The following is a 12,121-nucleotide window of genomic DNA, read 5'->3' on the forward strand; positions in this document are numbered from 1 at the left end:
AAAACCGGTCTCACAGGAAAGGTTCAAAGCATAGAGAGTAGGAAGAGTCAGTCTTCTTGTACTTGAGTCGGCATTGTGCCTTTTGTATTTAATTCCGATGCAATTTCTGTGTTTCATCGTCAATAAGAAGGTCAGAGGGTTACAGTAAACCTGAAGAGAAGCATCGGAATCCATAACTAGTGTCACAGGAATGGTTCAAAACATAGACAGTAGGAAGAGTCAGTCCTCTTGTACTTAAGTCGGCATTGTGCCTTTTCTATTCAATTCCGATGCAATTTCTGTGTTTCATCATCAATAAGTAGGTCAGAGGGATACAGTATACCTGAAGTGAAGCATCGGAGTCTATAACTAGTATCACATTAATGGTTCAAAACATAGTCAGTAAGAAGAGTCAGTCTTCTTGTACTTCAGTCGGCATTGTGCCTTTTGTATTTAATTCCGATGCAATTTCTGTGCTCCATCGTCAATTCGAAGGTCAGAGGGTTACAGTAAACCTGAAGAGAAGCATCGGAATCTGTAACTAGTGTCACAGGAATGGTTCAAAACATAAACACTAGGAAGAGTCAGTCTTCTTGTACTTAAGTCGGCATTGTGCCATTTCTGTTTAATTCCGATGCAATTTCTGTGTTTTATCGTCAATAAGAACGACAGAAGGATACAGTAAACTTGAAGTGAAGCATCGGAATCTATAACTAGTGTCACAGGAATGGTTCAAAACGTAAAAATTGGGAAGAGTCAGTCTTATTGTACTTGAGTAAGCATTGTGCCTTTTGCATTTAATTCCGATGCAATTTCTGTGTTTCATCGTCAATAAGAAGGTCAGAGGGTAACAGTAAACCTGAAGAGAAGCATCGGAATCCATAACTAGTGTCACAGGAATGGTTCAAAACATAGACAGTACGAAGAGTCAGTCTTCTTTTACTTAAGTCGGCATTGTGCCTTTTCTATTCAATTCCGATGCAATATCTGTGTTTCATCATCAATAAGTAGGTCAGAGGGATACAGTATACCTGAAGTGAAGCATCGGAGTCTATAACTAGTGTCACATGAATGGTTCAGAACATAGTCAGTAAGAAGAGTCAGTCTTGTTGTACTTAAGTCGGCATTGTACCTTTTGTATTTAATTCCGATGCAATATCTGTGCTCACTCGTCAATTCGAAGGCCAGAGGGTTACAGTAAACCTGAAGAGAGGCGTCGGAATCTATAACTAGTGTCAAAGGACTGGTTCAAAACATAGACAGTGGGAAGAGTCAGTCATCTTGTACTTAAGTCGGCATTGTGCCTTTTCTATTTAATTCCGATGCAATTTCTACGTTTCATCATCAATAAGAAGGTCAGAGGGATACAGTATACCTGAAGTGAAGCTTCGGAGTCCATAACTAGTGTCACAGGAGTGGTACAAAACATAGTCAGTAAGAAGAGTCAGTCCTCTTGTACTTAAGTCGGCATTGTGCCTTTTGTATTTAATTCTGATGCAATTTCTGTGTTTCGTCGTCAATAAGAAGATCCAAGGGATACAGTAAACCTAAAGTGAAGCATCGGAATCTGTAAGTAGTGTCACAGGAATGGTTCAAAACAGTCAATAAGAAGAGTCAGTCTCCTTGTACTTATGTCGGCATAGTGCCTTTTCTATTTAATTCCGATGCAATTTCTGTGTTTTATCGTCAATAAGAAAGTCAGAGGGTTACAGTAAACCTGAAGTGAAGCATCGGTATCTATAACTAGTGACACAGGGATGGTTCAAATCATAGACAGTAAGAAAAGTCTGTCTTCTTGCACTTAAGTCGGCATTGTGCCTTTTCTATACAATCCGATGCAATTTCTGTGTTTCATCGTCAATAAGAAGGTCAGAGGGATACAGTAAACCTGAAGTGAAGCATCGGAATCTATAACTAGTGTCACAGGAATGGTTCAAAGCATAGACAGTAGGAAGAGTCAGTCTTCTTGTACTTGAGTCGGCATTGTGCCTTTTGTATTTAATTCCGATGAAATTGCTGTGTTTCATCGTCAATAAGAATGTTACAGGGATACAGTATACCTGAAGTGAAGCATCTGAAACTATAAGTAGTGTCACAGGAATGGTTCAAAACATAGCCAGTGGGAAGAGTCAGTCTCCTTGTACTTAAGTCGGCTTTGTGCCTTTTGTATTTAATTCCGATGTAATTTCTGTGTTTATCGTCAATAAGAAGGTCAAAGGGATACAGTAAACCTGAAGTGAAGCATCGGAATCTATAACTAGTGTCACAGGGATGGTTCAAAACATAGACAGTAGGAAGAGTCGGTCTTCTTGTACTTATGTCGGCACTGTGCCTTTTGTATTTAATTCCGATGCAATTTCTGTGTTTCATCGTCAATAAGAAGGTCCAAGTGGTACAGTATACCTGAAGTGAGTCATCGGAATCCATAACTAGTGTCACAGGAATGGTTCAAAGCATAGACAGTAAGAAGAGTCAGTCTTCTAGTACTTATGTCGGCATTGTGCCTTTTCTATTTAATTACAATGCAATTTCTGTGTTTCATCGTCAATAAGAGCGTCAGAGGGATACAGTAAAACCGAAGTGAAGCATTGGAATCAATAAGTGGTGTCACAGTAATGGTTCAAAACATAGTCAGTAAGAAGAGTCAGTCTTCTTGTACTTAAGTCGGCATTGTGCCTTTCGTATTCACTTCCGACGCAATTTCGGTGTTACATCGTCAATAAGAAGGTCCAAGGGATACAGTAATCCTGAAGTGAAGCATCGGAATCTATAACTAGTGTCACAGGAATGGTTCAAAACATAGACAGTAAGAAGAGTCAGTCTTCTGGTACTTAAGTCGGCATTGTGCCTTTTCTACTTAATTACAATGCAATTTCTGTGTTTCATCGTCAATAAGAGCGTCAGAGGGATACAGTAAAACCGAAGTGAAGCATTGGAATCAATAAGTGGTGTCACAGGAATGGTTCAAAACATAGTCAGTAAGAAGAGTCAGTCTTCTTGTACTTAAGTCGGCATTGTGCCTTTCGTATTCAATTCGGACGCAATTTCGGAGTTTCATCGTCAATAAGAAGGTCCAAGGGATACAGTAATCCTGTATTGAAGCATCGGAATCTATAACTAGTGTCACAGCATCGGTTCAATACTTAGACAGTAAGAAGAGTCAGTCTTCTTGTACTTATGTCGGCTTTGTGCCTTTTCTATTTAATTCCGATGCAATTTCTGTGTTTCATCATCAATAAGAAGGTCAGAGGGATACAGTAAACCAGAAGTGAAGCATCGGAGTCTATTACTAGTGTCACAGGAATGGATCAAACATAGTCAGTAAGAAGAGTCAGTCTTCTTGTACTTAAATCGGCATTGTGATTTTTCTATTTAATTCCGATGCAATATCTGTGTTTTGTCGTCAATAAGAAGGAACAAGTAATACAGTAAACCTGAAGTGAAGCATCGGAATCTAAAACCGGTCTCACAGGAAAGGTTCAAAGCATAGAGAGTAGGAAGAGTCAGTCTTCTTCTACTTGAGTCGGCATTGTGCCTTTTGTATTTAATTCCGATGCAATTTCTGTGTTTCATCGTCAATAAGAAGGTCAGAGGGTTACAGTAAACCTGAAGAGAAGCATCGGAATCCATAACTAGTGTCACAGGAATGGTTCAAAACATAGACAGTAGGAAGAGTCAGTCCTCTTGTACTTAAGTCGGCATTGTGCCTTTTCTATTCAATTCCGATGCAATTTCTGTGTTTCATCATCAATAAGTAGGTCAGAGGGATACAGTATACCTGAAGTGAAGCATCGGAGTCTATAACTAGTATCACATTAATGGTTCAAAACATAGTCAGTAAGAAGAGTCAGTCTTCTTGTACTTCAGTCGGCATTGTGCCTTTTGTATTTAATTCCGATGCAATTTCTGTGCTCCATCGTCAATTCGAATGTCAGAGGGTTACAGTAAACCTGAAGAGAAGCATCGGAATCTGTAACTAGTGTCACACGAATGGTTCAAAACATAAACACTAGGAAGAGTCAGTCTTCTTGTACTTAAGTCGGCATTGTGCCATTTCTGTTTAATTCCGATGCAATTTCTGTGTTTTATCGTCAATAAGAACGACAGAAGGATACAGTAAACTTGAAGTGAAGCATCGGAATCTATAACTAGTGTCACAGGAATGGATCAAAACGCAGAAATTGGGAAGAGTCAGTCTTATTGTACTTGAGTAAGCATTGTGCCTTTTGTATTTAATTCCGATGCAATTTCTGTGTTTCATCGTCAATAAGACGGTCAGAGGGTTACAGTAAACCTGAAGAGAAGCATCGGAATCCATAACTGGTGTCACAGGAATGGTTCAAAACATAGACAGTAGGAAGAGTCAGTCTTCTTGTACTTAAGTCGGCATTGTGCCTTTTCTATTCAATTCCGATGCAATATCTGTGTTTCATCATCAATAAGTAGGTCAGAGGGATACAGTATACCTGAAGTGAAGCATCGGAGTCTATAACTAGTGTCACATGAATGGTTCAAAACATAGTCAGTAAGAAGAGTCAGTCTTGTTGTACTTAAGTCGGCATTGTGCCTTTTGTATTTAATTCCGATGCAATATCTGTGCTCACTCGTCAATTCGAAGGTCAGAGGGTTACAGTAAACCTGAAGAGAGACGTCGGAATCTATAACTAGTGTCACAGGACTGGTTCAAAACATAGACAGTGGGAAGAGTCAGTCATCTTGTACTTAAGTCGGCATTGTGCCTTTTCTATTTAATTCCGATGCAATTTCTACGTTTCATCATCAATACGAAGGTCAGAGGGATACAGTATACCTGAAGTGAAGCTTCGGAGTCTATAACTAGTGTCACAGGAGTGGTTCAAAACATAGTCAGTAAGAAGAGTCAGTCCTCTCGTACTTAAGTCGGCATTGTGCCTTTTCTATTTCATTCCTATGCAATATCTGTGTTTCATCGTCAATAAGAAGGTCAGAGGGATACCGTAAACCTGAAGTGAAGCATCGGAATCTATAACTAGTGTCACAGGAATGGTTCAAAGCATAGACAGTAGGAAGAGTCAGTCTTCTTGTACTTGAGTCGGCATTGTGCCTTTTGTATTTAATTCCGATGAAATTGCTGTGTTTCATCGTCAATAAGAATGTTAGAGGGATACAGTTTACCTGAAGTGAAGCATCTGAAACTATAAGTAGTGTCACAGGAATGGTTCAAAACATAGCCAGTGGGAAGAGTCAGTCTCCTTGTACTTAAGTCGGCTTTGTGCCTTTTGTATTTAATTCCGATGTAATTTCTGTGTTTATCGTCAATAAGAAGGTCAAAGGGATACAGTAAACCTGAAGTGAAGCATCGGAATCTATAACTAGTGTCACAGGAATGGTTCAAAACATAGACAGTAAGAAGAGTCAGTCTTCTAGTACTTATGTCGGCATTGTGCCTTTTCTATTTAATTACAATGCAATTTCTGTGTTTCATCGTCAATAAGAGCGTCAGAGGGATACAGTAAAACCGAAGTGAAGCATTGGAATCAATAAGTGGTGTCACAGTAATGGTTCAAAACATAGTCAGTAAGAAGAGTCAGTCTTCTTGTACTTAAGTCGGCATTGTGCCTTTCGTATTCACTTCCGACGCAATTTCGGTGTTTCATCGTCAATAAGAAGGTCCAAGGGATACAGTAATCCTGAAGTGAAGCATCGGAATCTATAACTAGTGTCACAGGAATGGTTCAAAACATAGACAGTAAGAAGAGTCAGTCTTCTGGTACTTAAGTCGGCATTGTGCCTTTTCTACTTAATTACAATGCAATTTCTGTGTTTCATCGTCAATAAGAGCGTCAGAGGGATACAGTAAAACCGAAGTGAAGCATTGGAATCAATAAGTGGTGTCACAGGAATGGTTCAAAACATAGTCAGTAAGAAGAGTCAGTCTTCTTGTACTTAAGTCGGCATTGTGCCTTTCGTATTCAATTCGGACGCAATTTCGGAGTTTCATCGTCAATAAGAAGGTCCAAGGGATACAGTAATCCTGTATTGAAGCATCGGAATCTATAACTAGTGTCACAGCATCGGTTCAATACTTAGACAGTAAGAAGAGTCAGTCTTCTTGTACTTATGTCGGCTTTGTGCCTTTTCTATTTAATTCCGATGCAATTTCTGTGTTTCATCATCAATAAGAAGGTCAGAGGGATACAGTAAACCAGAAGTGAAGCATCGGAGTCTATTACTAGTGTCACAGGAATGGATCAAACATAGTCAGTAAGAAGAGTCAGTCTTCTTGTACTTAAATCGGCATTGTGATTTTTCTATTTAATTCCGATGCAATATCTGTGTTTTGTCGTCAATAAGAAGGTACAAGTAATACAGTAAACCTGAAGTGAAGCATCGGAATCTAAAACCGGTCTCACAGGAAAGGTTCAAAGCATAGAGAGTAGGAAGAGTCAGTCTTCTTGTACTTGAGTCGGCATTGTGCCTTTTGTATTTAATTCCGATGCAATTTCTGTGTTTCATCGTCAATAAGAAGGTCAGAGGGTTACAGTAAACCTGAAGAGAAGCATCGGAATCCATAACTAGTGTCACAGGAATGGTTCAAAACATAGACAGTAGGAAGAGTCAGTCTTCGTGTACTTAAGTCGGCATTGTGCCTTTTCTATTCAATTCCGATGCAATTTCTGTGTTTCATCATCAATAAGTAGGTCAGAGGGATACAGTATACCTGAAGTGAAGCATCGGAGTCTATAACTAGTATCACATTAATGGTTCAAAACATAGTCAGTAAGAAGAGTCAGTCTTCTTGTACTTCAGTCGGCATTGTGCCTTTTGTATTTAATTCCGATGCAATTTCTGTGCTCCATCGTCAATTCGAATGTCAGAGGGTTACAGTAAACCTGAAGAGAAGCATCGGAATCTGTAACTAGTGTCACAGGAGTGGTTCAAAACATAAACACTAGGAAGAGTCAGTCTTCTTGTACTTAAGTCGGCATTGTGCCATTTCTGTTTAATTCCGATGCAATTTCTGTGTTTTATCGTCAATAAGAACGACAGAAGGATACAGTAAACTTGAAGTGAAGCATCGGAATCTATAACTAGTGTCACAGGAATGGATCAAAACGCAGAAATTGGGAAGAGTCAGTCTTATTGTACTTGAGTAAGCATTGTGCCTTTTGTATTTAATTCCGATGCAATTTCTGTGTTTCATCGTCAATAAGACGGTCAGAGGGTTACAGTAAACCTGAAGAGAAGCATCGGAATCCATAACTGGTGTCACAGGAATGGTTCAAAACATAGACAGTAGGAAGAGTCAGTCTTCTTGTACTTAAGTCGGCATTGTGCCTTTTCTATTCAATTCCGATGCAATATCTGTGTTTCATCATCAATAAGTAGGTCAGAGGGATACAGTATACCTGAAGTGAAGCATCGGAGTCTATAACTAGTGTCACATGAATGGTTCAAAACATAGTCAGTAAGAAGAGTCAGTCTTGTTGTACTTAAGTCGGCATTGTGCCTTTTGTATTTAATTCCGATGCAATATCTGTGCTCACTCGTCAATTCGAAGGTCAGAGGGTTACAGTAAACCTGAAGAGAGACGTCGGAATCTATAACTAGTGTCACAGGACTGGTTCAAAACATAGACAGTGGGAAGAGTCAGTCATCTTGTACTTAAGTCGGCATTGTGCCTTTTCTATTTAATTCCGATGCAATTTCTACGTTTCATCATCAATACGAAGGTCAGAGGGATACAGTATACCTGAAGTGAAGCTTCGGAGTCTATAACTAGTGTCACAGGAGTGGTTCAAAACATAGTCAGTAAGAAGAGTCAGTCCTCTCGTACTTAAGTCGGCATTGTGCCTTTTCTATTTCATTCCTATGCAATATCTGTGTTTCATCGTCAATAAGAAGGTCAGAGGGATACCGTAAACCTGAAGTGAAGCATCGGAATCTATAACTAGTGTCACAGGAATGGTTCAAATCATAGACAGTAGGAAGAGTCAGTCTTCTTGTACTTAAGTCGGCATTGTGCCTTTTGTATTTAATTCTGATGCAATTTCTGTGTTTCGTCGTCAATAGGAAGATCCAAGGGATACAGTAAACCTAAAGTGAAGCATCGGAATCTGTAAGTAGTGTCACAGGAATGGTTCAAAACAGTCAATAAGAAGAGTCAGTCTCCTTGTACTTATGTCGGCATAGTGCCTTTTCTATTTAATTCCGATGCAATTTCTGTGTTTTATCGTCAATAAGAAAGTCAGAGGGATACAGTAAACCTGAAGTGAAGCATCGGTATCTATAACTAGTGACACAGGGATGGTTCAAATCATAGACAGTAAGAAAAGTCTGTCTTCTTGCACTTAAGTCGGCATTGTGCCTTTTCTATACAATCCGATGCAATTTCTGTGTTTCATCGTCAATAAGAAGGTCAGAGGGATACAGTAAACCTGAAGTGAAGCATCGGAATCTATAACTAGTGTCACAGGAATGGTTCAAAGCATAGACAGTAGGAAGAGTCAGTCTTCTTGTACTTGAGTCGGCATTGTGCCTTTTGTATTTAATTCCGATGAAATTGCTGTGTTTCATCGTCAATAAGAATGTTAGAGGGATACAGTATACCTGAAGTGAAGCATCTGAAACTATAAGTAGTGTCACAGGAATGGTTCAAAACATAGCCAGTGGGAAGAGTCAGTCTCCTTGTACTTAAGTCGGCTTTGTGCCTTTTGTATTTAATTCCGATGTAATTTCTGTGTTTATCGTCAATAAGAAGGTCAAAGGGATACAGTAAACCTGAAGTGAAGCATCGGAATCTATAACTAGTGTCACAGGGATGGTTCAAAACATAGACAGTAGGAAGAGTCGGTCTTCTTGTACTTAAGTCGGCATTGTGCCTTTTGTATTTAATTCCGATGCAATTTCTGTGTTTCATCGTCAATAAGAAGGTCCAAGTGATACAGTATACCTGAAGTGAGTCATCGGAATCCATAACTAGTGTCACAGGAATGGTTCAAAACATAGACAGTAAGAAGAGTCAGTCTTCTAGTACTTATGTCGGCATTGTGCCTTTTCTATTTAATTACAATGCAATTTCTGTGTTTCATCGTCAATAAGAGCGTCAGAGGGATACAGTAAAACCGAAGTGAAGCATTGGAATCAATAAGTGGTGTCACAGTAATGGTTCAAAACATAGTCAGTAAGAAGAGTCAGTCTTCTTGTACTTAAGTCGGCATTGTGCCTTTCGTATTCACTTCCGACGCAATTTCGGTGTTTCATCGTCAATAAGAAGGTCCAAGGGATACAGTAATCCTGAAGTGAAGCATCGGAATCTATAACTAGTGTCACAGGAATGGTTCAAAACATAGACAGTAAGAAGAGTCAGTCTTCTGGTACTTAAGTCGGCATTGTGCCTTTTCTACTTAATTACAATGCAATTTCTGTGTTTCATCGTCAATAAGAGCGTCAGAGGGATACAGTAAAACCGAAGTGAAGCATTGGAATCAATAAGTGGTGTCACAGGAATGGTTCAAAACATAGTCAGTAAGAAGAGTCAGTCTTCTTGTACTTAAGTCGGCATTGTGCCTTTCGTATTCAATTCGGACGCAATTTCGGAGTTTCATCGTCAATAAGAAGGTCCAAGGGATACAGTAATCCTGTATTGAAGCATCGGAATCTATAACTAGTGTCACAGCATCGGTTCAATACTTAGACAGTAAGAAGAGTCAGTCTTCTTGTACTTATGTCGGCTTTGTGCCTTTTCTATTTAATTCCGATGCAATTTCTGTGTTTCATCATCAATAAGAAGGTCAGAGGGATACAGTAAACCAGAAGTGAAGCATCGGAGTCTATTACTAGTGTCACAGGAATGGATCAAACATAGTCAGTAAGAAGAGTCAGTCTTCTTGTACTTAAATCGGCATTGTGATTTTTCTATTTAATTCCGATGCAATATCTGTGTTTTGTCGTCAATAAGAAGGTACAAGTAATACAGTAAACCTGAAGTGAAGCATCGGAATCTAAAACCGGTCTCACAGGAAAGGTTCAAAGCATAGAGAGTAGGAAGAGTCAGTCTTCTTGCACTTGAGTCGGCATTGTGCCTTTTGTATTTAATTCCGATGCAATTTCTGTGTTTCATCGTCAATAAGAAGGTCAGAGGGTTACAGTAAACCTAAAGAGAAGCATCGGAATCCATAACTAGTGTCACAGGAATGGTTCAAAACATAGACAGTAGGAAGAGTCAGTCTTCGTGTACTTCAGTCGGCATTGTGCCTTTTCTATTCAATTCCGATGCAATTTCTGTGTTTCATCATCAATAAGTAGGTCAGAGGGATACAGTATACCTGAAGTGAAGCATCGGAGTCTATAACTAGTATCACATTAATGGTTCAAAACATAGTCAGTAAGAAGAGTCAGTCTTCTTGTACTTCAGTCGGCATTGTGCCTTTTGTATTTAATTCCGATGCAATTTCTGTGCTCCATCGTCAATTCGAATGTCAGAGGGTTACAGTAAACCTGAAGAGAAGCATCGGAATCTGTAACTAGTGTCACAGGAATGGTTCAAAACATAAACACTAGGAAGAGTCAGTCTTCTTGTACTTAAGTCGGCATTGTGCCATTTCTGTTTAATTCCGATGCAATTTCTGTGTTTTATCGTCAATAAGAACGACAGAAGGATACAGTAAACTTGAAGTGAAGCATCGGAATCTATAACTAGTGTCACAGGAATGGATCAAAACGCAGAAATTGGGAAGAGTCAGTCTTATTGTACTTGAGTAAGCATTGTGCCTTTTGTATTTAATTCCGATGCAATTTCTGTGTTTCATCGTCAATAAGACGGTCAGAGGGTTACAGTAAACCTGAAGAGAAGCATCGGAATCCATAACTGGTGTCACAGGAATGGTTCAAAACATAGACAGTAGGAAGAGTCAGTCTTCTTGTACTTAAGTCGGCATTGTGCCTTTTGTATTTAATTCCGATGCAATATCTGTGCTCACTCGTCAATTCGAAGGTCAGAGGGTTACAGTAAACCTGAAGAGAGACGTCGGAATCTATAACTAGTGTCACAGGACTGGTTCAAAACATAGACAGTGGGAAGAGTCAGTCATCTTGTACTTAAGTCGGCATTGTGCCTTTTCTATTTAATTCCGATGCAATTTCTACGTTTCATCATCAATACGAAGGTCAGAGGGATACAGTATACCTGAAGTGAAGCTTCGGAGTCTATAACTAGTGTCACAGGAGTGGTTCAAAACATAGTCAGTAAGAAGAGTCAGTCCTCTCGTACTTAAGTCGACATTGTGCCTTTTCTATTTCATTCCTATGCAATATCTGTGTTTCATCGTCAATAAGAAGGTCAGAGGTATACCGTAAACCTGAAGTGAAGCATCGGAATCTATAACTAGTGTCACAGGAATGGTTCAAATCATAGACAGTAGGAAGAGTCAGTCTTCTTGTACTTAAGTCGGCATTGTGCCTTTTGTATTTAATTCTGATGCAATTTCTGTGTTTCGTCGTCAATAAGAAGATCCAAGGGATACAGTAAACCTAAAGTGAAGCATCGGAATCTGTAAGTAGTGTCACAGGAATGGTTCAAAACAGTCAATAAGAAGAGTCAGTCTCCTTGTACTTATGTCGGCATAGTGCCTTTTCTATTTAATTCCGATGCAATTTCTGTGTTTTATCGTCAATAAGAAAGTCAGAGGGATACAGTAAACCTGAAGTGAAGCATCGTTATCTATAACTAGTGACACAGGGATGGTTCAAATCATAGACAGTAAGAAAAATCTGTCTTCAAGCACTTAAGTCGGCATTGTGCCTTTTCTATACAATCCGATGCAATTTCTGTGTTTCATCGTCAATAAGAAGGTCAGAGGGATACAGTAAACCTGAAGTGAAGCATCGGAATCTATAACTAGTGTCACAGGAATGGTTCAAAGCATAGACAGTAGGAAGAGTCAGTCTTCTTGTACTTGAGTCGGCATTGTGCCTTTTGTATTTAATTCCGATGAAATTGCTGTGTTTCATCGTCAATAAGAATGTTAGAGGGATACAGTATACCTGAAGTGAAGCATCTGAAACTATAAGTAGTGTCACAGGAATGGTTCAAAACATAGCCAGTAGGAAGAGTCAGTCTCCTTGTACTTAAGTCGGCTTTGTGCCTTTTGTATTTAATTCC

The sequence above is a fragment of the Schistocerca americana genome, unplaced genomic scaffold (assembly GCF_021461395.2).
Source record: "Schistocerca americana isolate TAMUIC-IGC-003095 unplaced genomic scaffold, iqSchAmer2.1 HiC_scaffold_17, whole genome shotgun sequence".
NCBI lineage: Eukaryota > Metazoa > Arthropoda > Insecta > Orthoptera > Acrididae > Schistocerca > Schistocerca americana.